Here is a 26,082-nt window from a genome sequence, read left to right as displayed (position 1 = left end):
GAAGGTTTTTAAATGCATGCCTCCTAGGGTGACAGTTGCTGGGATTTGGATATTCTACCCTTTTGACCCTGCTCTGTCATGCTCGCTAAGAGTGAAATAATATTCCAGAAGAACCATAATTAAGGTTCTGGTCTCTTGAGCCAATTGAGCCTTGGTATACCTAACAATTAATGTTTGTTGTACCCATGCTAACCACAGTATTCTAAATTGGGCCTGTTTTTTATTTTTTTTTAACTTTTAACTTTTGTGGTTCCTTAAGGAAATTTTGGTTAGTGCACATTGCAGCCTTAGTGACTCAAAACAGGGAAACTAAATAATATTGCAAATATATTTAACAAGTTGATGTTCAAAGAATTCATGAGCTTTAAATAAAAAACTTTAAATATAAAATCAACTATGGAAACAATAGATATAAGTATGTTGTATAATATCAAGTTCTTATATTTTTTCTTTTTTTCTTTTTGTTGTTGACTATATTGTATGAATAAGAAAAAAATGAACATAATTAGGATATACGTATAACATCATGTATATTTTAAAAAGTGCTGATACAACCAGTATATCGCTGTTGCAAAGTTGAAATTGTGATGTAAAATGAAAAAAAAAGTACAATAAAAATATTTTTAAAAAACAACAAATCATTTTACAAGTTGAATACCCTGTAACAAAATAGATAAGGGATAATATGAAAAAGAAAATCAAATAAGATGAGAAAAAGGAGGACTTCTATTCTGTAAAATGTGTTTTTTATGGAAACATGTTCCAAATGTCTTCAATTCTCCCTGTTTATTATTATTCACTTCATCTCCACAACTTAGAAGAGCATAGCAGGGCAATACTAACTTTATCAGTCCTCAGAAAAATTCTAGACATACGAATAGTTGATGTATACCACAATATCATAACTGCCACCAATCATTAAATCTTTCACCCACAGGTTTGCGACTATTTTGCCATGAACTCTTGCATTTTTTTTACGACTGATCTTCCTTTCTTCCCTGCCATCTCTCATAAGGCAGCCATGAAAGGAATTTGAATTCCAAACCGTTAGACAAATGTAGTGTAGATACATGGCTTGTAGAAGGGGACCAGCAAGTTATTTTTACTTTTGTTGATACCTACTAGGATTAGAGATCAACCCTTAGCTACTGCTCAGCTTGAAGGCAGCTGCTGCAAACTATGGACTTGCAAAACATAGACACACCTATGTTTATGATCAAGATTACAGTGTTACTAATATCCACCAGTGTTTAAATACAGTAAAATAACTTGGAAGCATACTAAATTAATAAAATGTGTGTTGGCATAGTTTAATGCATATATAATGGCAAACAGAAATGTTTTATATGTTTAAAAAGTGTGTCCTGATTTGAGGGAGATGAATTAAATCCAGAATCCTTTCTAAATATGTGTGCAGACAACTTAAGATTCCCAGTCTTTGAATGATTTCTAAACTTAGCAAAAAATTTGACGGGGAAAATAAAAAATGAACTGCTGGACTATGCTCATACATTAAACTGTATTCTATCTAAGTCTGATGATGTTTGAAAATTACTGTCTTCAAAGATGACAGAACCTTGATTTATTTTCTAGTAAGAGCAGCTAAAACAAGTGGCCTTGACAACATTCTATTATAACAACTGTAATTCATTTATTAAGCACATGTTTGCCTTCAGAAGTCTCTGATTCAAACCTTGAGTTTAATCTCTATATAGGGAAAGGCTTCCCTATATTACAAAAGCATCCTTGGTTGAGAGATGACTGCATGAATCCTAAGACAGAGATAGAGTAGCCATATTTTCCTAGTGCAACGTGTAAACCCAAGAAATAATTGACTGGAAAACTCATTGAAGATATGTGTTTTGGTCAGATCTTGCCATTATGATCTGAATGAAGACTAATTCATTCTTTTTCCTTCAAAATGGAAAAAGAAGGGCTACCTTAACTTATGCTTTTAGGCAATCATCCATTTGGGCTTGAAAAATTAGAGGATTCAGGACCAGTTCTGGGGGAAAACACCTCTATATTTAGAATTCTTCTAAAGATTGGGCTGGAAAGTGGTCAAAAATTCTCTAATATTAATGATTTTGAAAACATGTTTGAGTACTTTATATTATACTGAATGTTCAGTCTAACCACCTTGCTGAGGTTTAATTTTAATTCATCCCTTTTCTGCATAAATGAAATGTCCAGAATCATCTGTGCAATAATACTTTCAACTACTAATTTTATTTATATCTATCATTCTTTTTTTTTATGAGTTTAAGTGGCTTCTAAGTAGTCCCATAAAATTACCATATACAAAGTAAGAAATACAAACAATCAGTAACATATTAAAAAAAATCAAAAGAACATAAACAATAATGAGGACTAAGACATTCCATATGCCTCTGTGAAGAGTCATGTTTTCTAAAGCATGGAGTAGTAGGCCACATTCGTGGGGGTTGGTGGTTCCAGAGATAGGGGGCCATCACTGAGAAGATTTGAGAGCAAGGTCCCTTTAGGTGGTCTTCCCTCAAATTTGGGAGCAACTTGCTCTCATCACTACATTTAATTGGGCAGACAGATTCTACCTAGAGAAAGTGATCTCTGATGTGCATTTATGTTCCTTAAAAAGATAATTAGATTAGAATGTTCTTATCATCTATATCTGTGATGACGAAACTATGGCAGGTGTGCCACAGGTTAGGGAACACGAGGCGTTGCCCTGTCAGCTCCAGCACATATGCATGTGCTAGCCAACTGACTTCAGCCTTCTTTTAAGGGTGTTTTTCACCCTCCAGAGACTTTCTTGAAGGCTCTGGAGGGCGAAAAACGGTCCTACAAGCAAACCAGAAGTCCATTCCCAAACTACCGATTTGCCCATAGGGACGGTTTTTCGCATTCAGGGAAGCTCCTGAAGCCTCTGGAGGGCCTCCGGGGGGGGGGGGGGCAGGGGAGGTTGTTTTCATTTCCCCAGGCTCCTAGAAAGCCTCTGGAGCCTGGGGAGGGCAAAAAAAGTGCGCCAAAAGCAGGGAGGAGCACTGGGGTGGCACACTGGGATTGTGTGCACATGCACACTGGGGTCGCATGTGCATGCGCACTGGGGTCACGTGCATAGCATTATGGGTGTGAGCATGCCTGCACATGAGCCCCCTGTGCTTCCCCGCTCTTGGCACACGATCCAAAAAAGGTTAGCCATCACTGATCTATATGCATAACTACTTAAGTAATTAGTTAATTAAGTTAGTAAGTAAGTAATTAAAACCTCACTGCTAGCTATATAAATGCTGGTATTCAAATCTATGTAACATTTGTTTAATAAGCATATACAGCATTCTGTTGTTAGTAGTTAGCATAAAAGGCTTACTTAGTTTTCAAGACTACTTTAAGGCTATTTCAACCTGAGCTGTCTTACAGCTCTTCCAATTCACCTTACCTGTTGTCTCCTTCTACTACTTTTTCTCAGCTTTGCTGAGACTAGAATATTTTTTCTCGTACATTATGTGCTTGTATCATATGCCAACAGTTTAGGAATTTCTGCTTGCTGACTGTTGCTTCAAGAGAATAATTAGATGTTTTATTTGATTTTGGGGTATTCTTTTTCACTCCCACTCAATCTATCATTTGAAAGCATCTTTTTTTCACTTTTTTTCAATAGCAATAGCACTTAGATTTATATATCTCTTCACAGTGCTTTACTAAGCAGTTTACAGAGTCAGCATATTGCCTCCAGCAATCTGGGTTCTCATTATACCGACCTCGGAAGGATGGAAGGCTGAGTCAACCTTGAGCCCATCATAATTGAAGGAATCCTGGCAATGTGAGCAGAGTTAGCCTGCAATGCTGCAATCTAACCACTGCTCCACCAGGGTCCTTTCACTGTTAAAGCAAAGGGGGAAAAACCTATTGCTTTAACTATTCTTTTTTGAGTGAAACAAATTATATATTTTGCATTCTTCCCTGGAATTACTTATTTACTACTGCTGTACTTTTTCATATATATCCTTGAAAGGAAATACAAAAGAAAACAAATATGCCACTTTCACTTCACTTCTTTATTGTAAGTTCATTATGTATGTAAACTGACATTACATATATTTTAATTAATTAACCATCAATTTACAAAAAAAATCCATAAAATGGAAGGGATATTTAGGTGGTTGCACTTTCCAATTAGTGCTATATCTATTTAGTCTACTATATTTTTTATTCATTCATTGTATTTACAGTATATCTCACAGACATACTTTTCTTACATGATTTTCTACTATATTGATTATGTTCTTGTAAGCTTTCTTTATTTTTTGCTAACAAAATTATATCATCTGCATATCTCATATAGATATTGTTTTAATTTCCAATTCTGGATATACTGTCATCTCCTCCATCCTATCATCCTTACATGTAATTATTGTACAAGTTATAGGGACAACAATATACATCTTCATTTCATTCCCTTTCATATTCTGATCTCTGATTTTAATTCTTACCATAACTTCTTGTTTATCATAAAGATTCCTCAGAAGAATAATCAGGTGTTCTGGCCCACCCATTCATTAATCTTAATATATTCCACATTCCGAGATGATCAACAAAATCAAAGGGCTTGTTGCAGTCAACGAAGCAAAAGGCAACTTTAAAATGTTCTCTTGCTCTCTATTATCTGGTTTATATTAGTTCTCTGATCTTGTGTCCCTTGCTGTTTTTTAAACAAGCCTGCTCATTTTACATTTTTCTCCACATGTTTGGCTCTGTTCATGAAGCAAAACTTTGTTTTTGAGAAGAATTAATGGTTTGGTAACCTCCACATTCTTTTGTAACCTTCTCAGGTTTGGTATCAACCCCAAACTTTCCAGTCTCTAGGTCACACTATCTTACCCATGTTTGTTGACACCCTGACTAATAAATACTTTAAATAATTTTCTCATTAAAGTTAACACAACTCTTAAAACAATAACTCATTTTTCTCAGTCTCACACAGAAGCTTCTTCTTCTGTAACTTCCATGCATGCATGCATGCATGCATGCATGCATCATTCCATCCATCCATCCATCCATCCATCCATCCATCCATCCAGTGAGGAACTGAATATACCAGGGGCACCGTCACAGTGTGCACTGTCATGTTCTGGACCAACAATAGAACATCTGGGTAGTCTTTGGGGGCAGCCCATGTAGAATGCATTGAAGTAATCAAAACAGGAGGTGACCAAGGCATGAATGACATGAGCAAGCCCCCCCCCATTTCAGAAAAGGACACAAGTGGTGCATTAGTGAAATCTGTGCAAAGGCCACATCTACAGCCACCTCTCTTTAAGCAGGAGCTGTGCCCAGGAGCACCCCCAAATTGTACATAGCATAGTCCAGGGAGTTTCTATCCCATCCATAGTAAAAGATGAAATATCATCTGGACCTAGAGGGGGAGCAAAAACCTATACTCCACTCCTTCTTGCCAGTTCCTTCTCACCCAGACCATTATGATCTCCGGGCACTCAGCCAGCACTACTGGCTATGGGTAGATATATACAATTGGATGTCATCAGCTTAGCCCCAAGAACTCTAACCACTTCTTCAAGAGCAACCGATTCAAGTTCTGCCCATATATCATGGCTCAGCCTTGTCTCTGTCACCTTCAAAGGCTCTACTCTGTCTATCATCCTAGTACCAATGGAGCTTTTGAATGCACGAATTCACTGGTAGAGCAATACCTGTACTGTTATGTAAATTACAGCAAACTAATTGGGCCAAGCACCTGCCTTTAATGGAGGCGGCACATACAACTTGGTGCACAGCAGCTCAGGCTTTAGCCTTTTCAAGGTGGCCATGGGGTCTTAGTTCATGCACATGCCAGAGCTCCCCCAAGAAGCCCCATCCTCAGGGTTATTAGCTGAGTGGATGGATACTTTGAAAGACACATGCAAGCAAATTAGAGAAGATCCCCCCAGAGGGTGTTTAGAGTGGGAGATAAGCTGTATTTGTCCACAAAATATTTAAACCTGAGGCAACCTTGTAAAAAGTTAGGTCCCAAATAAGTAGGGCCACAGTCATCATCTATTATTCATATCATTAAATATTTTAAATGAAATGTATTTATATCAGAGGTGGGTTCCTACCAGTTCGCACCTATTCGGTAGAACCGGTTTGTCAAATCTACCGAACCAGTTAGAAGAGGTTCCACCAGTGGACCCGGAAAGCAGGCCACACCTACAGAAGAGGTTCCAAATTTTTTTGAAACCCCCCACTGCCCCCCTCACACAGAGAGACAGACAGACAGACTGACTGACACAGAGAGAGAGAGAAAGAGAAAGGAAGAAATAAATAAATAAATAAATAAATAAATATGAAAGAAAAAGAGTGAGAGAGAGATGAAAGAAAAAAAGAAAAAAGGAACAGAGATACAAAAGGAAAGAGAGAGAGAGAGAGAGAGAGAGAGAAAGAAAGAAAGAAAGAAAGAGAAAGAAAGAAAGAAAGAAAACACATGGCTGGCAAGCCACTCCCACCAGGTCACATGGCCAGCAAGCCACTCCAACAAAGGAGGCCACACCCACAGAGTAGGTTCCAAAATTTTTTGAAACCCACCACTGATTTATATATATTACTATCATCATACCTCAACCTTCATTTGACTATAATTGTTTTTACATCCTTTTATATAAAATATTCCAAAATTTAAAGAAAAACCACATAATGGCATTCTGTTAACTGTTTCCATTATCATCCGGTAACATTACATCTTTATGACATGTTCTAAATAAAAAATAGATTATATTTAATAACAAAGTTTCCAGACCTCCTTTCTTAATCATTGTTTACAATTTATATCCAATTTACTTTTATCAAACCAATACATATATATGCATTATTTTTAACTAAATTTGACTTAATTTTTTATTATAAGCTTTCATACATAACAGAATTTCTAAACTTCCTTTCGTAGTCACCATTTGCAATTTATATCTAATTTCCTCTTATCAAACCAATACATATGTATACATTGTTATCATTATCAATTATTTAACTATATCCATTATCACTTCATTTTTTACATAATGCTCTAAATTTAACTAAATTTGACTAATTTTTTATTGTAAGTTTTCATATATCAACCTGTGTCTTTCCAGTAATAGTGCAGTCTTATATCTTTTGCCATTTGTGGGATTAGTCTTTTGGTTGTTTCCTTAATAAGATTTGTATGGACTTCTCTTCGCAACTTGTTGCTTGTGCATACCTTATATAATCTCGAAACTCTCCATCTGCTTCTTTAATCAGCTTATCTTTGGTAATCAATAGTGCTTTTGATAAAATTTCTCTCCTTAGATCCATCAATTCTTCTCTTTTTTATTCTTCTATACCTTGAAATCTGGGGTAGAGCTCCTGTCCATCTATCTCCCCTTTCCATATTCCACTCTTTCCATTTTCAACCACACTCAGTTCACTGTTGGTATCAACAATTATCTTGTCTCTTTGTTCATTTTTCCCTTCAGTTTTTAGGACTCTAACCTTCAATTTTTCCATCAAATTTTACTATTTTACAATCTATGTTTTCCAATATCTCCTCTATTTTCTCTGTTACTTCTGATAATTTTTGAATTTCAAACATAATCTTTTGCAATGTTAAGGTTTCTTTTTGATGTTGTGCCATTCTTCCAACTGGTAAACACTGCCACTCTAGCATTCAAAACTTTTTATTAGATTTGACGCAAGTTCATTTATAATCTTTCAAACAAGGTTTTGTTTTCACTTCTCTCCAGCTGCCAATGAAGCTCCCAAAGAACACCTGTATAAACAACCCATTCTCTTCTCCTTATCACTCTCTATAAACAAGCTGAAGAACCTTGAAGTGCAAAGTCAAAATGATCAAAGCGAAAAAAAGGGCAATGTTTCCAGGACTCAAGCCTCCAGCCTCCCTCTGATATTACAACCCTCTTTGTATCCCTTTTATATCTTCTTTATATTTCAGGCTTAAAAGAAACAAAATTCTTAAGTAAAGCAAAATAGAAAAAAAAAACACCCAAACCAGTGTTATAAAAATAAAGAAAAAGATTTTAATCCATAGGTAAAAAAAGAAGTAGAAAAAGAAAAACTAATCCGTTCACTTTAAAAAATAGGAAATATTTGCAAAAATTCCATCCATAAAAGAAAATTTAAAAAAAGATAACACACTATCCAATGTAGCTTAATTTTGCCGCTTATTTTCTTTTGTTTTCAAATTTAATTTAGCTTTAATTTTTGGGGGGGCAGTCTTTTATAACAATAAGATTTCCTCACCATACGGACACACTTTTTCTTTCCGCTTTCCTCCCATTCCGGAGCTGTCCCAACTTCAGCAGCTTTTGGCTGCGCTTCTGTTGCCGGCAAGAAGAGATTCTCTTGGATCAATCAGGGACTTTGCGGTATCCCTGAGATCAGCAAGACGTACTCTTCCCTGTCACCATCTCTTCAGGACGGTTTAGGTCCAAACGGACTGTCCAGTGGCAAAAGTATCGACTGTTCGTGTCGTTGCGACGTCAGCTCCTGTCCAGGTCAAAAATATTCTTGATTCTAGATATCACAAGGGAAAGTTACAATCCTTATTCAGGAGGAACCTGGTTACTTGAAACAGAACAGCTAGTTGGCTTCCTATAGATGCAATAAAGGCAGAATAGTAATTGCACTAAATCTCTCCAAGCTCTGTTTGAAGAACTCAATTAATGAGGCAATTTATTTCACTGGTTGATAGCTCGTATGGTCAAGACAGTTCTATTATCTAACTTAAATCTGCTTCACTCCAACTTCTAAATGACAACTCTTTAGATGAAATTGTTAAAACAACTCCTCTCAGTCGTCTCCTCTGCAAGCTAAACATACCCATTTCCTTTTACTGTTCCTGATATGGTTTTCTTTCCAGTCTCGTCACCATCTTGGCAGGCTTCTTCTGAAGTCACTCCAGTCTCTTGATGTCATTCTTGAACTGTGGTGCCCAGCAATGGATATGGTATCCCAAGTGGCCCTGACCAAAACAGAATAGAATGAGACAATAACTTCCTATGAACTTCCGATGATCTGGATATTCCAAAACAGCATTTGCCTTCTTAACATTACACTGTAGGCTAGTGTTTGCAACCTACTAGTACAACCCAATCCTTTATACATATATACTTTTGCCCTCAACCTTTCCTCAGATGCAGATCATTGCATATCTGCCTGTACATTTTGATCAAGCCTTCCAGGGAAAATTCAAAAAATGATTTACACATGTTCTGTTACAAAGTGTTAACTATTTCTGGTTTTAAGTAATTTGCATATCATTCCCTCAACCCTTTCATCCATGTTCAACAGCCAAGGCCTAATAGAGGGTCCCATGATACTCTATTCAATACTACTTTCCAATCTGAAATGGAGCCATTTATGAGTACTCTCTGGGTGTGGTCATTCATTAATAATTGTACCCTCTAACTCATTTTACTCATGAGGACATCGTAAGAGAATTCACTGAATGTTTTGTTGAGGTCAGGTAACCCCTTTGTCTAATGCATTTTCCCAATTTATTTAGCTAGTAATTAGGTTGAAAGGGGCGATCAGCTTAATCTGGTATAATTTGTTGTGAAAAAACCTCATGTTAGTTCTTGTTAATTATTGCATTCCTATCCAAATGTTCATAAACATACTTTTTAATAGTCTGCTCCAGGACCTTGCTCATATACAGTAGATGTCAAGCTGATAAGTTTATAATTTTCCAGTTCCTCCACCTTCTTTTTGATAATAAAAAAGGGCAACGTTTGCTTTTTTCAGTTTTCTATGATCTTACCAATCCAACAGACGTTCTCAAAAAGTAGGGTTTGCATCTTTGCAAACTCTACTCCCCTGTTGTAGTTCTTTCCTTATCCAAGGATATGAGTCATTTGGCCCTGGAGACTTGAATTCATCAAAATCATCTAAGTGCTCTTTTATTCATTCTTTGTTTGCCCTAAGCTGCAGCTCATGCCTTTCTCTGGTGGAACAACAATGGTAAGGTACAGAACAAATTAAGACGTTCTGTATTACTGATACCCCCTATTATCAGTTCAGCTTTTCCTCCTCCTAACAGATCCACAGTTTCTTTTCCTTTGCTTTGCTTTCTGGTGTGTCTAAAATGTCTATCTGATTGTTCGGGGCATTTTTTGCAAGTCTCAGCATATTTTGAACTTTAGGCTTTTTAATAATAATATCTGCAGTTTCTGGTGATTGCCTGTTATTCTTGTTGTAAGCCATTTAAAGTCTCTTTAACTGTCTCTTTTTCACTTCAGAAATTTGGAAGGATGCATGTTTTATCTGTAAGGGATGTAGTGGCTCAGTGGCTAAGATGCTGAGCTTGTCGATCAGAAAGTTCGGCAATTCGGCAGTTCAAATCCCTAGCACCGTGTACAGAGTAAGCTCCCATTACTTGTCCCAGCTTCTGCCAACCTAGCAGTTCAAAAACATAAAAATGCAAGTAAAAAAATAGAAACCACCTTTGGTGGGAAGGTAACATCATTCCTTCGGCGTTTAGTCATCCCGGCCACATGACCACAGAGACATCTTTGGACAGCGCTGTCTCTTTGGCTTTGAAACAGAGATGAGCATCGCCCCCTAGAATCGGGAAAGACTAGCTCATAGGTGCGAGGGGAACCTTTACCTTTTATGTTTTATCTTCAGTTTTTCTTGGATGTCTCCCATTTTTCATTCTAATAAGAATTGTTTGCAGTATCATCTTTGGTAGGATTTTACATCCTTTTAAACGCAATGATTTCTAGCCATTGGATCTGCCTTACTTTCCATCTGATTCCAATAGATTCAACTATTCTGAGACCAAGTACACATAATGAAATTCATGTTAGCATGGAGAGGTACAATGAATGCCATTGTATAAACTAATCTGATTGTAGTTACTTTCTACTTAGGCTACTATTTCAGATTTCATTCTTTTGTTGTTGTTTTTTTAATGTAGTTATTAGTGGTGGGCATCCTCAATTATGCAGGGATGGGGATTTAAAATAAACACGGTAGAGCTATTTATAGGTATGCAGTAAAAATGGCTGATGGCTTTCCCAAAATAGCCATGGATTGTCTGCTTGATTTCCTTTTTTCCTAGTCAGACATCAAAATATAGTATATACAGTATGTACATGTTTCAGGGTGTGGGAGAAAATGCTGAAAAACAAATTATAAAGCTTTAGTCCACTTTGATCAGAGTTATGATAGTTCTATTGCTAGAATATATATATGACTCAGTAGCACTAAATCAGCACTTATAACTGTATTTGGGGAGTGGAAGGAAGCACTGGATCCTGCCAGAAGAATGTGGGTTGTCTTGGATATTGCATAAGTGAACCAAATCTACACCAGAGTTCCATCCTCCAAATCTCATTCATGAGAGCTCACAACTGCTGTTCGGATAACAGTAGATCCGGGAAATTATGAAATATCCAGAGAATAACAGAGTTGGAAGGCGCCTTAGAGGTCTTCTTGTCCAGCCTCCTGTTGGAGATCGTCTACCGTTTCAGACAAAGGGCTATCTAGTCTCCACTTAAAAGCCTCCACTGATGGAGCACCCACAACTTCTGAAGGCAAGCCATTCCACTGATTAATTGTTCTCACTGTTAGGAAATTTCTCCTTAGTTATAGGTTGCTTCTCTCGTTTATTAGTTTCCATCCACTGTTTCTTATCTTGCCTTCAGGTCCATTGGAAAATAGGGTGATCCCCTTTTCTTCATGGCAGCCCCTGTAATATTGGGACACTGCTATCATGTCACCCCAGTCCTTCTTTTCGCTAGACTAGACAAACCCAATTCCTGCAACCGTTCTTCATGTGATTTAGCCTCCACCCTCTTCATCATCTTTGCTGCTTTTCTCTGCACTCTTTCCAGAGTCTCTACATCTTTTTTATAATATAGTGACCAAAACTGGATGCAGTATTGTAAGTGTAGTCTTACTAAGGTTTTATAAAGTGATACTAATACTTCACATGACTTCTATCCTTCTATCCTTTCAGGAATGATGAAAGTCTATTTTGAATTTTATGTTTCACTGATTACCAGACAAATGCAAACAACTGTAAAACAGATGGTTTTTAATTTGCCCAAGACCAATAACATTGCAAGGCTCTAAAATTGACTTTATTTTACAATTAGGATTAGGTGATTTAATGTATGGGTCAAGATACTGGGACAAAGTAAAGTTAGAAGTTCCTCAAACTACAGTATGCCTACAGTTTAGTTAGTTAAATAGATCATCAGTTATTATGTTAATTTTATTAGTTATATATTGTTCATAGCAGAATTAATAAATAAACTCAATGGTACCAGAATTGTTTTGATTTTGGGGGGGAAATCAAGTAAATAAAATATACACATAAAAATGGAATTATATACCAACTCAGCTATAATTTAACAAATATTGAACTAGCACTTGGATGTTATTTTGACTTATTTCTGCTCACATTAAAAATATATATAATACACAGTTGTAATGTAACATTCCACCAACCACTACTCCCACCCCATCTCAATATCTCATCCCAATATTTCTGATGGAAATATTGAAATGTAAAAGGATTCTTATATTGAGTAATATGCACACATCCTAACATGTGTTTACTTTTTATATGCATAGAACTTTAAAAAGTCATTGTGTAAGAACATGTTGCTTATTATGTGATGCAAATTAGCTAAAATAGGAAATCAGATTGATTTTCGCCTAGTCCATTTGTGAATTCAAGTATAGTATAGAATGTAAGCTTTATAAAAGAAACTCTGGGAAATAAGCAGAGACTAGATATATAGAATTTTTTTTTTAATCTAGTTTTCTGTCTTTGCATCAGACAGAAAAAAGACAGACATGCCAAACACTACATACAACAAATTGGAAAGATGATCTAGACTTAGAATCATAGACTTGTAATGTGTCACATAGGCCTTTTTTATTTTCATATCTTTGAGTTTTCTGTAGGGTCACTCATTTTTTCTACAGTCTTTCATTTTTTTTTCTCGTAAGAGCAGTTCAAAACTGTGCTTTTAATATCTTAATTTTTAGGAACTTTCACCCATTTCAAACTACAGCTACCCTACAGCTATTCCCTTCAGCAATTTATTAATAGCAATCATCTGCTGTATTATTATTGTTAAAAATTATCTTCTGTGTGGATTAGTTATTTGAAAGTAAAACTAAAAAGATGATTTGTCATATTATCTTATTTTTCCTTGCATGTACTGTATTCCATTCTGTTTTATATCTTTTTTATTGTCTTTGCATCTGAAGCTATTGAAATACAATATATTTGAAATTATGAACAAAACGAAGGATTTAAGAGACTCTTAAGTTAACAAGATCTATGTGAAACAGTTGGAGAAACCTCTTAATCATTAGAACCACTGAGCAAGGTAGAAGTAGCCCTTGGGTGTTACTGATTTCTTTCCAAGATTATAGGAGACAGACTTTTCAACATGGTGTCAAGAATGCTGAAAAGCATTAAAAGGATAAGGAATACTACTTGTTAACCTTGATTTTGGAATCACTGCCTAAAGCGCCACTGGAGTCTTTTCAACACATTTCAAATGAGAAAAGAGTACACATGGTTCTTTCTTTTGTCATTTCCTGATTAAACTAATTCATGTCTGATTTTTTCCCCTCACAATAGGATAATTGGGAATCAAACTTGGAACCTGAAGGACTCTGATGAATAGGCATCATTTAGCCTCAGGCATTAATGAACTTAGATGCAAGTTAATTCTGAGCACACTCAGAAATAACCTAACCTTGTAGATATCTCACAAAATAGAACCTACGTACTTGCCACTACTTTTTTTAAAAAATAAACTTAGTAAAAACAAATAATATTCTTGTCCCCCAGACCAGACTATCGAACCATCTACTTTTCTGAGCCTATGTAATTTATGCAGAATTGTATTTTCAGAAGAATTCTGAGGTGACTGCTGATTGCATTAGCCTTGAGGGAGGTCACAGTGGAGCAATGCTGAGTTCAAAGCAGTGACAAAGTAAAGCTGGGGTGGGGTGGTGGGGTTTTTTTTTTTTTTTTTGGAGGAAAGGCTAAAAGAAAGTCTTTGGAGAATTTCTGTTCAAATTATCTCTCCAGTTAGGAAAAGGAAACATCTTTAAAAGTACTTAAGTACCAAGTGAGTGACCCTTCACTGTTGGAAGGTTGCCTCACTAATGATGCAGAGAAGAAAAACAGCCATTTCTGGCAGACTTGCTTCATGCCAGACAAAAAAGTTCAAAATAAATATAGCTTGGAAACCTGGCAGAAGAAGGCAATCTGACAGCCAAGACTTAGCTCATCCTGGGGGGCAACCCAGGAAGACGCGTACTGCTTATCCCCCATTTCAGTCTGCAGAATAGCCTTGTAATTGCTTCTAATCCAGATGTGTGGGTATGGAATGTTTCCTTTCTAGGATGCAAACAAGAAACAGCATGAATGCGAGAGCTGCTGCATCCTCTTGGACTGTATTCCTGAGGGACAAATTTTCAAACAGAAGCATGTTTTCGAAATGCTACATATGGGAGTAAAAAGAAAGAAAGAAAAAGAATTATGTCCTCAGTTGTGCTGAGTTGCTGCGGTAGTGTCAGAAGAAAACACTGAATAAAGGGAAATAGGAATGTTTGAGACGCAATGAAATGAATTGTTGTGTTGTGATGGTGGCGAATTGTGTTGTTCTAGGAAGGCTGCAGAAAGCATTTTGATCACCCTAATAATAGATCAATGTAGTACAATTTTAAAATATCACCATCACCCATTTTTGTCAATAAAAAATATCCAAATTGTTTCCACCACCTCGTCTGCCTATGAATAATGTAAAATTAAATGATTTTACCCCTCCTAATTTTCTAAATAGATTGAAGCACAGTTATAAACTTCAAAAAAGTTTATCTGGACAAAAATAAAAATGGAGCATTATTGGAAAGTAAGAAAAACAAGGTGAGGACCTGAGGCAAAAAAGTCAGAATGAAAATGTGTTTCCAAGGAGAAGAAAGAAACAAAATCAAGAATGTTAGGACTAAATGGAATTGAATATTCCACAAATATTATATACAACAGTCAACATTCCTTCCCTCCCTTCACTGATCAATCCTTTGGTTTTTATAATATTTAAATCTTATATTTCAATATACCAAGCACACAAATTACACGTGTCCACATGTACTTTACAGTTATTTAGGGATTTAATGATTTTTCTGTAACCTGGTGCTCACCAGTTTTGTCATATTACAGCTCTTCTCATTTCTGCAGTTAACAGAACTATGAAGCTTGCTTGAATAAGCTGCATTAAGCCCACAAGCTTGATTGCTGTCACTAACATTGAATCATGCAGATAAAATTAAAAAGAAAAAAGCTCCCCAAAACTGCATTCAAAAATTAAAAATCTCACAGTTACACAAATATTAAAAGTTTTGTTAATTAATTATGAGCCCTCAGTTTTGGAAAGCGAAATCAAGTACTCTAAAAATTCTATAATGTAACTTGAGATCATACATATTGTTTGGTAGCTGATTAAATGCTTAAATGAAGCAAAACTAATACAATCTCTTGTTTAAGATCACATAATTTGCATATTTAAAGTGCAGCATATGTTGTTCTAGAGATTTATCAACTATCAAAGTCTCTGACTTGATAATATGCTATTTTAGTCCCACACAATCTAATGCCCATCATAGTCTAATAAAAATATTCTCTTTTTTCTATTGTATTTTATCTTACTTTCCCTCAAAATTAACCAAGATGTTTGATCTGGAAGCTACGAAGTTGGAAAAGCTGAAGCATGGTAAATGGCTCCCTAAATTTGACTTATTGCAATTGTTAAATTTTTTATAATTTGCAGCTGTTTTCATCACTCCTTCTTTCTCCTCTTTTGGTTCATCTGATAAACTTTACCTTAAACATATCAAAGAAGTAGCCATGCTTGAACTAACTCCCTAATGTGATTAACGTAAGGAATTTCCTAAAGAACAAAATTCTTGAGCCACTTAAAAATGAACCAATTAATTATGGTATCTACTTTAATGAACTGAAGTCCACTTCAAGAGCATAAAATTTTATCCTGAGAATATTACTTTGTGCAACTGATGAACTAACCAACTAATTGTGCTTATGTCACAATTAGTTGGTTAGTTCTTAAATTATGATAAGACACTTATTTATGTACTTTTTTTGCCTCGATACAAATGTCAATTTGGTTTGAAATTATTACTAGAAAGTATTCAGAGCAGTTTAATACTGAAATCGCTATTATAAGTCTCCCTTTGATGAGATTCACCATGTGTTCCCTAAAGATTCCAGTATTTGAAAGCTCTCCACAGATGATCCTATAAGAAATAACGTTTGATGCCCGGAGGCAACGTAAGTAGCACTTGAATTCAAGACCAAATTGGCTAAACTCAAGATAAATACTGAGTTAAAATAGCCAATATGGATTCTGTAAAATGAAATCATGTTTAAACAAATATTCTAAGCTAGAAGAACTTCCATTAATATATAGCACTGAAGTCATTTTGAATAATATCTTCTCAAAGGTTTTTGAAAAATTATGCTGCCAGGGCATAAACAAGAAATTATTTTTACTAAGCAGGAGATGGTTAAACAAGATGTTGAAATATAAACAGTCATTTTTATAATGGAAAGAGGTGAAAAGTAATGTGACCTAAAGAATCTGCTCTCTGCAGTATATTTAATGATCTGGAAACCAGTCAACAAAAGGCACTTTCACACCACCATCATTTCCATTCCCCAATCTCTCAACCTTTTCATTTCCATTGACCTCAAAAAGCCGAGGGGGAATGCGCAGAAACTTCGTTCAATGAACTACCCAGTGATCCCGAAAGAGCCAAATTTCTCTCAGATCATTCCACAGAAAAATAAATGTATAGTAATTCTTCCCCTGTTATGCTCTTAGTTTATACTGTGTGCATCTGTTTAGTCATATCCCCAAAATAAACATATCTGGGTGGTTGCTTGTATATGGAATTGCACAGTCACCAAGCCATCTTCCTCTTCAATCACCTCTAGAACATGCAAATGAAGCAGGATCAGGCAATAGTATCTGTGCTACATTTTCAGATAACCTGCGTACAACTGCAGAAAAAAAAATGACTTAATCCAAAACAGATAAATCATGGGAATACAAAGATTTAAAACTGTTTCTGATCTGCTGTTATAAATCTGTGGAGGGAAAAAGTAATATACCAGCTCTCACTAGAAAAATAAAAACGGAAGTGTGTTTTCCCATGATGCATAATTAATTAATTGAAGTCAGTGCCACATCATACATACATATGCAAACACACTGTACATATGTATTCATCATACTATTCTCTTTTGGAGCAAGCAATGTCATACAAAGTACAGTAAAGCATTACTTGAATACTAATTCCCATTTCTCACTTCTCACTTCTGTATAATGAAGTCTGTTCTTAGACACAGCCATTTTCACTTTCGAAATTCATCCATTTCTGCAGCTAGGAGTATTGCTAGAATATGAGTAGGCTAGATTCCATAGCAGTAAATACGAATAATATATATAAGGTAGATTAAAGATAGAGGAAAGGTAAATGTACATGTAATGAATTCCTGGAAGTTTTAACACTGCAGGAATACTGGCAAAGAAGTGAAATAAAATAGGACCAGTGATACAAAGAAGCAGCTCAGATCACCTTTTACATTAAAGCAAAGGAATTATAATTGTACCTAGCTTCATATTTCCTTACACAGATGTAAGGGAGGGAAAGCTCTTTTTTTCTCACTTATCAGGAGCAACATAGATAAGAGCCCATCTCATCTTGGAATGAAGGTCTAAGAGCAAAATCAAAAGAAACTTTCCTGGTCTTCTTCTTAAACCTGTTGAGAAAGAAAATTTCCTGCTCCTGATCAATTCTTCAAAATTGGATTTTTCTGGGATCTGGGGTCCTCTATCTAGACCAGTGCTGCCCAATCTTTTTTTTTTTGGCCATGCCCCATCTAAGCATCTCTAAAATCCTGATGCCGCCCCCCCCCCCCCCCTGGTGACATATAATTTTTACTTTATTCAAAAAGTGAACTCTACTCACAGGGAGGAAGCCTAAAAGGCCATTAACTTGGTTTGATCAAGGTTCAAATTGCCCCCATTAAAAATCAAGTCCCCCCCACGTGGTACATGGGCCCCACGTTGGGAACCACTGATCTAGACTGACAGACAGGCTCACATTTTTCCTTAACTCTCTTGGGTCTGAGATTTTTGGGAATGGAGTTTCTTCCCTTACCCTACAATTTATTACTATTATTCCAGTACATATGTTTATCTCCTTTCAAACACTTCCTCATTAAAATTCATCACCAATCATTCCATCACTTTTATTTTTTGTTTCAGACATTCTGATAAATATTTCTTGTTTGGTCCTTTTCACTCATTTCCAAAACATGTTTTTATTTCTCTCAAAACTGTTCTGCATTTCCTTTCCCTTTTTAAATGTTAACCTTGCTACATTCTTTTCATGTCTCTCTCTCTCATATAATTTTCTCATTCTCATTTTCTGACACAATCTGTCAGCTCTTTGTGGTTGGACAGGTCAAGAAACAGAACCTGCAGAGATTCCAGATATGCTACTTAATTTTTAAAGGGTATAGTAATAGAAACTTGAAAACCTGTCAAAAACATTCATTGCCTCTTTTAAAAGATAAGTTCAAGGCAAAGCTGGTTTGAATCGTTTTCACACACCTCCTACTTTCCTGAGGTTAACCAATCATTTCATGTGCCCCATTTCCATCCAGAACTAAATTCCTCTTCACAATCATTTCCTTCTTTTCCTTTCAACCAAAGCTTATTTCACTTCATTTTTCTATCAAGCATCCTTTTTAAGTGTTCCCATTAGTATAACTTCTCATACTTCTATAACATAATTCTGTTCACATTGTTCTAAATAAGTTCACATTTTCACTCTTTATGTCTACTATCTACTTATTCAGATGGGAAATTAGTATACCTTCAACTAAGGTATACCTTTAATTAAAGTATACTAAAGTATTTTCCATACAGGATTCATTCTTTAGCATCCTGCAGTCATTTTACTTTAATTTTTAAAATTTCTTTTCTTCCATGTCCATTTTTCCCAAGATCCATCCAAACCTGCAAAAAATGCTTTGCCTCATATTTAGAAACACTCATAAGCTTTGTGTCCTTTATTGATTATTATTTTTATTTGTTTATAACCTGCCTTTATTACTTTTACAAATAACTGAGGCAGTGAACATATCCAATACACCTTTCTCCTTCTGTTTTCTTCACCACAACAACTCTATGTAGTGGGTTGAGCTGAGAGAGAGTGACTTTATTCAACTACTGGGTGAGTAAAGTCACCCAGCTGGCTTTCGTAGCTTCTGCAGAACTAAAATTCCAAGTCTCCTGGTTTTTAGCCTGGCACCTTAACCATTAGACCAAAGTGGCTCTATCTCAGGCTTTCATTACAATGAATCATATTAATCATGCTTTTATATTTATATTCCTTCCTTTACCACTTGCTGAACGATACCAATAGCTCTCAGAAAACAATTATCTTTTTTATTCATTTTTGACCATTGAATGATCTAATCCCTTTTTTCCGAATGCCCTCTCTTGTTCTCACCCAGCTTATTCCCACTGTTGTTTAACAGAATAACTTTGCCCCCAAATAATATTCATTTAGAATTTTGCAGTTTTTCACCCAACTCAGACTGTATCAATTCTAGATCAACTAAGCTCCAAATTTTTTGACATAGGTTTGGCCTATTACTTCATAAATGCATTTTTAAACTTTATATAGAAGTGAAACCCACGTATTTTGGTAAAATCCAGAGCAATAGTAGGAAGAACATCAATCACAATTCTAGATAATTGTGTTACATACAGTAGCTCTTATTTTAAGATTCTTTGCTCTGCATTCTTTTTATTCTTTGAACAAACCAGATCCAGAACACCAATATTTGTTCTTATAGCGAAGATGAAACTAGTCTCAGTGTTGCTTGCAAATGATCATTAATCAGCCTTGCCTTTAATGCAGATTTAGTAACTGTCATTGATGAGGAAAATTTTTGAATATAAATATTGTGAATGTCTTGTGGAAGCAATGAGTAACTTGGGTATCTTTCTCAGGACAGGCACTTGTAGAAATCTCTAATTCCACCAAATTCCTCAAAATAATGTAACACTGAAATTCTACCATCTCCTTGCCAGTTTTGTCAGTTTGCAGGACAAACAATGCAGAAAAAGATCTGAAATTTGATTCACGGGTCTTAAAAGGTTTCAGAGAATTACTTGAGGAATCCAATTACCTGTTTCACCTACAAAGGAAACTTCATTTTGAATGATTTAACACGGTCCTATTATCACCTGTTTTCTGCCCTGAAGTTTCAAGTTCAGTGCATTCAGATGATCAATTACATCTGTTGCAAAAGCAAAACTGAGGATAAAAGAAGAATCCCTTCTCTAATGACAAAGCATTTCGTGTTCAGCTATTTAACCTTGGTGCAACATAAGAGTTTAACAAAGTTGCTTAAAAAGAGGTGAACTGCCAGTGATACATTCCTTATTCACATATAATCCTTTAGTGCCTTTATATTGCAGGAGTAAAAACAAACAAAAGGAGAAGCAGGAGGTATTCAGATAATAGCATGGTACAGTAAGATGCTTGCAGGGCATCATCCTATAGACCAGCGGTCACCAACTGGTGGTCCACAAGAAAATTTTAGTGGTCCGCAGAAAAATTATTTGCATTTTTTATATTGCACTAAATCAGGGATTCTCAAATTATGGCCCCTGGGCTCAGCGAAGCCTTCAGAGGGTGAAAAACAGCTGAAAATGAAGGCACATGCACGCTGGAGCTGACAGGGCAACATCTCAGGTGCCCTAACAAATGGCTCCACGTGCCACCTGTGACACATGTGCCATAGGTTCCCCATGGCGGATATAGGCAGAATTGAGTATGGCCAGCCATAGCCATTTACCACCAAAACCGATGTTTTCCTGCAGCCATTGTTGATTGGTCCCTCCCCTTTATCTAGCTCCTGATTATCAGGCCACATGTAGGCCAGAGGGGTAGATGAAACCTGTCAGCCAGATGCAGATTAGTGTTCTTCCATAAGAGTACCAGATAAAAATTTCAACAAATCACTCTAGTAGTCTCCTTGAAAAATGCAAGATCTATAATCAGAAATAGCAATAGGTCATCAGCTTGCCGTGCCAACAACCTGTCACTCAGGAAACGCCTCTATCCCAGGTAATTGCCTACATTTATCCAGATCTGTCCCACCCCACGTTAAGGACAATTGGTTTCTTCTTTCCATCAGCAGATGATTTTGGGGAAGGGGAGGGGGGAAATGCAGCCAGGGAATCCATAAATCACTCTAATTATCTTTGTCACTTCAAAATTTTAAAGACAACACCAGTCACCAGCTGCCTCAAGGGAGCAGAATACAGTCCGATTGACACCAAGGTATTTTTCTGCAAATTCAAAGATGAGAGGGGTACATGTTAAGAGAGCTGTGTGAAAGAGCTCTAAGAATAGAACTGGCCTTTTGTACAGTTTTGAATTTTTGTACATGGTGGGTGAATATTTTAACTGAGCCTGTGAATCCAAGTCCCCTTTCCATCTATTATTGCCATCTCTCATTCATTAGTGCCAATGTAACATAATTTCTTTTCTGCCAATGTGCTTAATTCTGTACCGGCTCATTTTGAATTGCATTTATCATTTCGAAGCCCTTTTACCAAGTATGGGGAAGAGCCTTTCGGAGCTCTTTGCCATCTCTTTTTGATTTTGCCAAACATGGGATGATTGGTATGATCAACAAAGTTGGGCACCTCATTGCTCACCCAGACTCCAGACTGTTTATAGGCAAACTAACTGTTGTTCTGCACAACACTCTAAAGCAAAAGCAAAGAAATCACATTTTTAATTAGCACAGGGTGTGAAAAACCATCCAGGAGGGTTTACTTCTGGCTAAATTAATCATTACATCACTATTTTAAAAAATCATGCTTGGCTTGTATATCAGAAGCCTTTTGGAAAGCAGAAGGAGTTCTTAATGTTCCCGCCCCTCCCCAAAGTTTCATGGAGCTGTAGAGAAGAAGTGATCAACTTTGGGAAACAAACCAGGAGCTAATGTTAAGGAATGTGAGAGGTGTGAAGTGGTTCAGTTAGTTAGCTGATGGGGAAAAGCAGATACTGTCTTTTGCATGCTTTGCACGGCTGATTTCTTTCAAAGTCCTAAAGGCTATATTCGTTCTGAATCAAGAGTGAAATCCAGCAGGTTCTGACAGGTTCTGGAGAACCAGTAGTGGAAATTTTGAGTAGTTCGGAGAACCAGCAAATGCTACCTCTGGCTGGCCCCGCCCCCATCTATTCTCTGCCTCCCGAATCCCAGAGGATCAGGAGAGAATGGGGATTTTGCAATAACCTTTCCCCTGCCATGCCCACCAAGCCACACCACGCCCACCAAGCCACGCCCACAGAACCGGTAGTAAAAAAATTGAATTTCACCACTGTTCTGAATCATCAACACAACATATCCATTTGTCCAGTTTCATGTGGTGGCAGTAAGAAGAAGAAACTGCTGATAGTAACCTACTGTTTCCTATTGCACAAATGTGAAGGATGTACACCAGTTCTCCTGCTTTTTAACAAGGGGAGCCATACATCTTTAGACACTTTCCTCTTGCTAGGGAGGATATTCAAGGACAGCATTTTAAACATTGGATGACGGTAGCGTATAAAATACTGAATAGAAATGGTCCCACTGATTTCAAAATAACTTTTACAATGTAGTCTATGCATGCTCCTTCAGAAATAAACTCAGGGAGATTTATTCTCAGGTGAACTTATTATATGCGGTAGTATTAAAACAGATTATATAACTGGAAATACTGTTCTTTATACCCACACACTGCAAAGCTCCCTTTTTTGGTTTCTGAACACATTTGCAAATGGCTTAAAGAAGCAGTCAGAATTTGCAAGAGAAGCGAAGTAGTAGAGAGTATGTGCATCGTCATCACTACCTTTACTGTTACTGTACTAAAAAGAGGAGTTACGGGGAGGAACCTCTACACCAAAGGATAAAGTAAGATAAAGATGGTAAACTATGCCAAAGAAAGGGGTTAGAGAACATTTAAATCTCTGCAGATTCTGTTGCTGACCTTCAAATATTTGTATTCCACAAAAGCAAAGTGAACTCCTTAATTAAAGTAACTGAAACTTGGATGGAATTATAAAAAGGTATCATCACAGAGTTGGCGGCATGGTGTTTTCTTATCTTCCATAGAACAATAGAATAATAGGGTGGGAAGGGATCTTGGAGGTCTTCTAGTCCAACCTCCTGCCCATGAGAGGAGTTCCTATAGCATTCATTTAGCTAGGTAAATTTGACATTTGATTATTTTAGATCTACACCATAAATGGTATAAAACTGGGAATCTTTAAGGTGGAATAACATTCTTGTATTTATAGCTGTTTTTAATGTGAACAGCAGTATTCTGTGTGAGCTATAATCCTTGTGGTTTATAGAAATGCTAGCATTTCTACTGATGGCAATATTATTCTTAAGAAAATTCAAAGTTGTCAATTGGTCTGTCAATAAGTAGGTTGCAGTGGTGGGTTTCAAATTCTTTAGAACCTCTTCTGTAGGTGTGGCCTGCTTTGTGGGAGTGGCTTGCCAGCCATGTAACTGGGTGGGAGTGGCTTGCCGGCCATGTGACCAGGTGGGAGTGGCTTGCCAGCCATGTGACTGGGTGGGCATGGCCAACTTGTAAAATGTGGTGAAACTCACTTAACAACACTCTTGCTTAGCAACCAAAATGTTGGCTCAGGAACTCTGGCATTTGAAGCAAGCATGTCTTAAAGCTGTCAAGTTATAAGACCCTTGCACCCCTAACTCTTTAGGAAAAAAACCCCAAGGGTGTTCAAACTTGACCGCTTTAAGACTTGTGGACTTCAACTCCCAAAATTCCTCCTCTTGCTCTTCATCTTGATGATGTGCGGACGGGCAGGGGGAGGGAACTGGAACCAGTTCTAAAAGGCACTGTAGATTTGTGGAACCTCTTCTATAGAAGAGGTTAGAACTGGCAGGAACCCATCCCTGGTAGGTTGTAATTAATCCTGCTGCTAGAATTAGCCTGGGATCTCCTAGTAAATATCATACAAACTTTCTTATGCCAAATAACATAACAGTCTTCTAGTCTAGCCCCCTGCTCAATTAGGAGACTTTATACCATTTTCTGAAGACAAGCTGTTCCACTGGTTAATTGTTCTCACTGTTAGGAAATTTCTCTTTAGTTCTTGATTGCTTCTCTCCTTGACAGGTTCCCATCCATAGCTTCTTGTCTTGCCTTCTGGTGCTTTGGAGAATAGATTGACCCTCTCTTTTTTGTGGTGGCCCCACAAATATTGGAACACTGCTATTATGTCAAATCAAATAGAGGTGTGTGTGTGTATGTGTGTGTGTGTGTGTGTGTGTGAGAGAGAGAGAGAGAGAGAGAGAGAGAGAAAGAGAAAGAGAAAGAGAAAGAGAGAGAGAGAGAGAGATTTGATTGTTGAGTACAACAAATTGAACGGAACTTGAATTGCAAGGTAACTTTGTTTATGCTGAGTCAGTGCATGTTAAATTTTTGGAACATTTTTTTTAATGGATTCCTTTCCTCTTTGTTAATTGGATGATAATGTAGACCCATAATCCCTCAGCTAGAGATATTCTTCACCCATGAAGATACCATGGAACTCATCAAGGATATCCTTAGCTTTAAGAGCCAAGGTGGTGCAGTGGTTAAAGTGCAGTACTGCAGGCTATTTCACCTGACTGCTAGCTGCAGTTCAGCAGTTCAGATCTCACGGGCTCAAAGTTGACTCAGCCTTCCATCCTTCCGAGGTGGGTAAACTGCTTAGAGAAGGCTGTAAAAGCACTATGAAATGGTTTATGTCTAAGTGCTATTGCTAGTGCTATTATCTCCCGCTGTATTTAACTTGGCTTTGGAACCACTGAGTGTTTTTTAGGTAGTTAAATAACATTTGGGATTTAAAGACTGCTGGACAATAAATACTTATTACATGCAGATGCTACTTTGGGTCTAATTGATAATAATTAGGAATCTTTGCCTGTATTTGTGGATTATACAACTGGTCAAGTTGTATACAACTGGTCAAGAGTCAAGCTACTCATTTACCTGGAATAAGTTAAATTAAATTAAATTAAATTCAGTCTAAAGTTTCTGGGGAAATTTGTAAACGAAAAAAAGAGGGAATTGTTTATTATATGAATTTGTATCAGTATCTTGGAACAATTATTTGTAGAAAAATGCCTTCATGTGTTTACTTCAATATTTCAAATTTTATAATTCAGATTAACATTCTTATAAAGATTACCGTGAGTTTATAAATAAAAATGCTGTTAACATTATTTTATCCAGCTATTTTATCCAAGAGAGACCTGTGTTAATTCCTATTAAGTATTTTCAATAGATAGATAATTTATTGATTTTTGAGCATGTATGAATTAAAGAAACATAGAGGAGGAGCCTGATGTAGCAAATAGTAATTCAAAAATTATGCATGAAAAAAGAAACTTGTTTTCAATTTATCCACTCTTTCACCAATGTACTCACAGCAGATCAGAGTCTCTCTTCCCATTACACTTATAGCAATTTTAAGGAAGGTCACAATGACCGGCTCACAGTCATCCATTAACCTTTACTATGAAGACAATCCACTAAGCAACAGGGAGCTAATATGAGGAGTACTGTGTCTGCTGGGTTTCTTACAGACTACAGAGTGACACAGAATTAAGTTCTGCTGTTTGGATGATTTATAAGAAAATCTCAAGCTCCTGGGTTATTCTTGGCAAGCTGACTTGTGGCGAACTTCTTTTTCCCCCTACAATTTTCCTGCAAGTGCAGAGTCTGCATTTTTGTATTTGCAACAGGCATTGATTGATCAACTTGTTGTCCATGCCTGATATCATGGGCTAAGAGAAAGAGCTGCTCAAAGTCACCCAGGTGGTTTTCATGTTGCCTAAGGTAGGGTTAGAACCAGTGGTGGGTTTCAATTTATTTTACTTCTGGTTTGCTCATGCGCATGCACGATACTTCTGCACATGAACAG

The sequence above is a fragment of the Thamnophis sirtalis genome, unplaced genomic scaffold (assembly GCF_051295495.1).
Source record: "Thamnophis sirtalis isolate CommonGarterSnake01/CBP01778 unplaced genomic scaffold, rThaSir2_p1.2 scaffold_1, whole genome shotgun sequence".
Classification (NCBI taxonomy): Eukaryota; Metazoa; Chordata; class Lepidosauria; order Squamata; family Natricidae; genus Thamnophis; species Thamnophis sirtalis.
The sequence above is the reverse complement of the archived record's forward strand: the minus strand, read 5'-3'. Positions refer to the sequence as shown.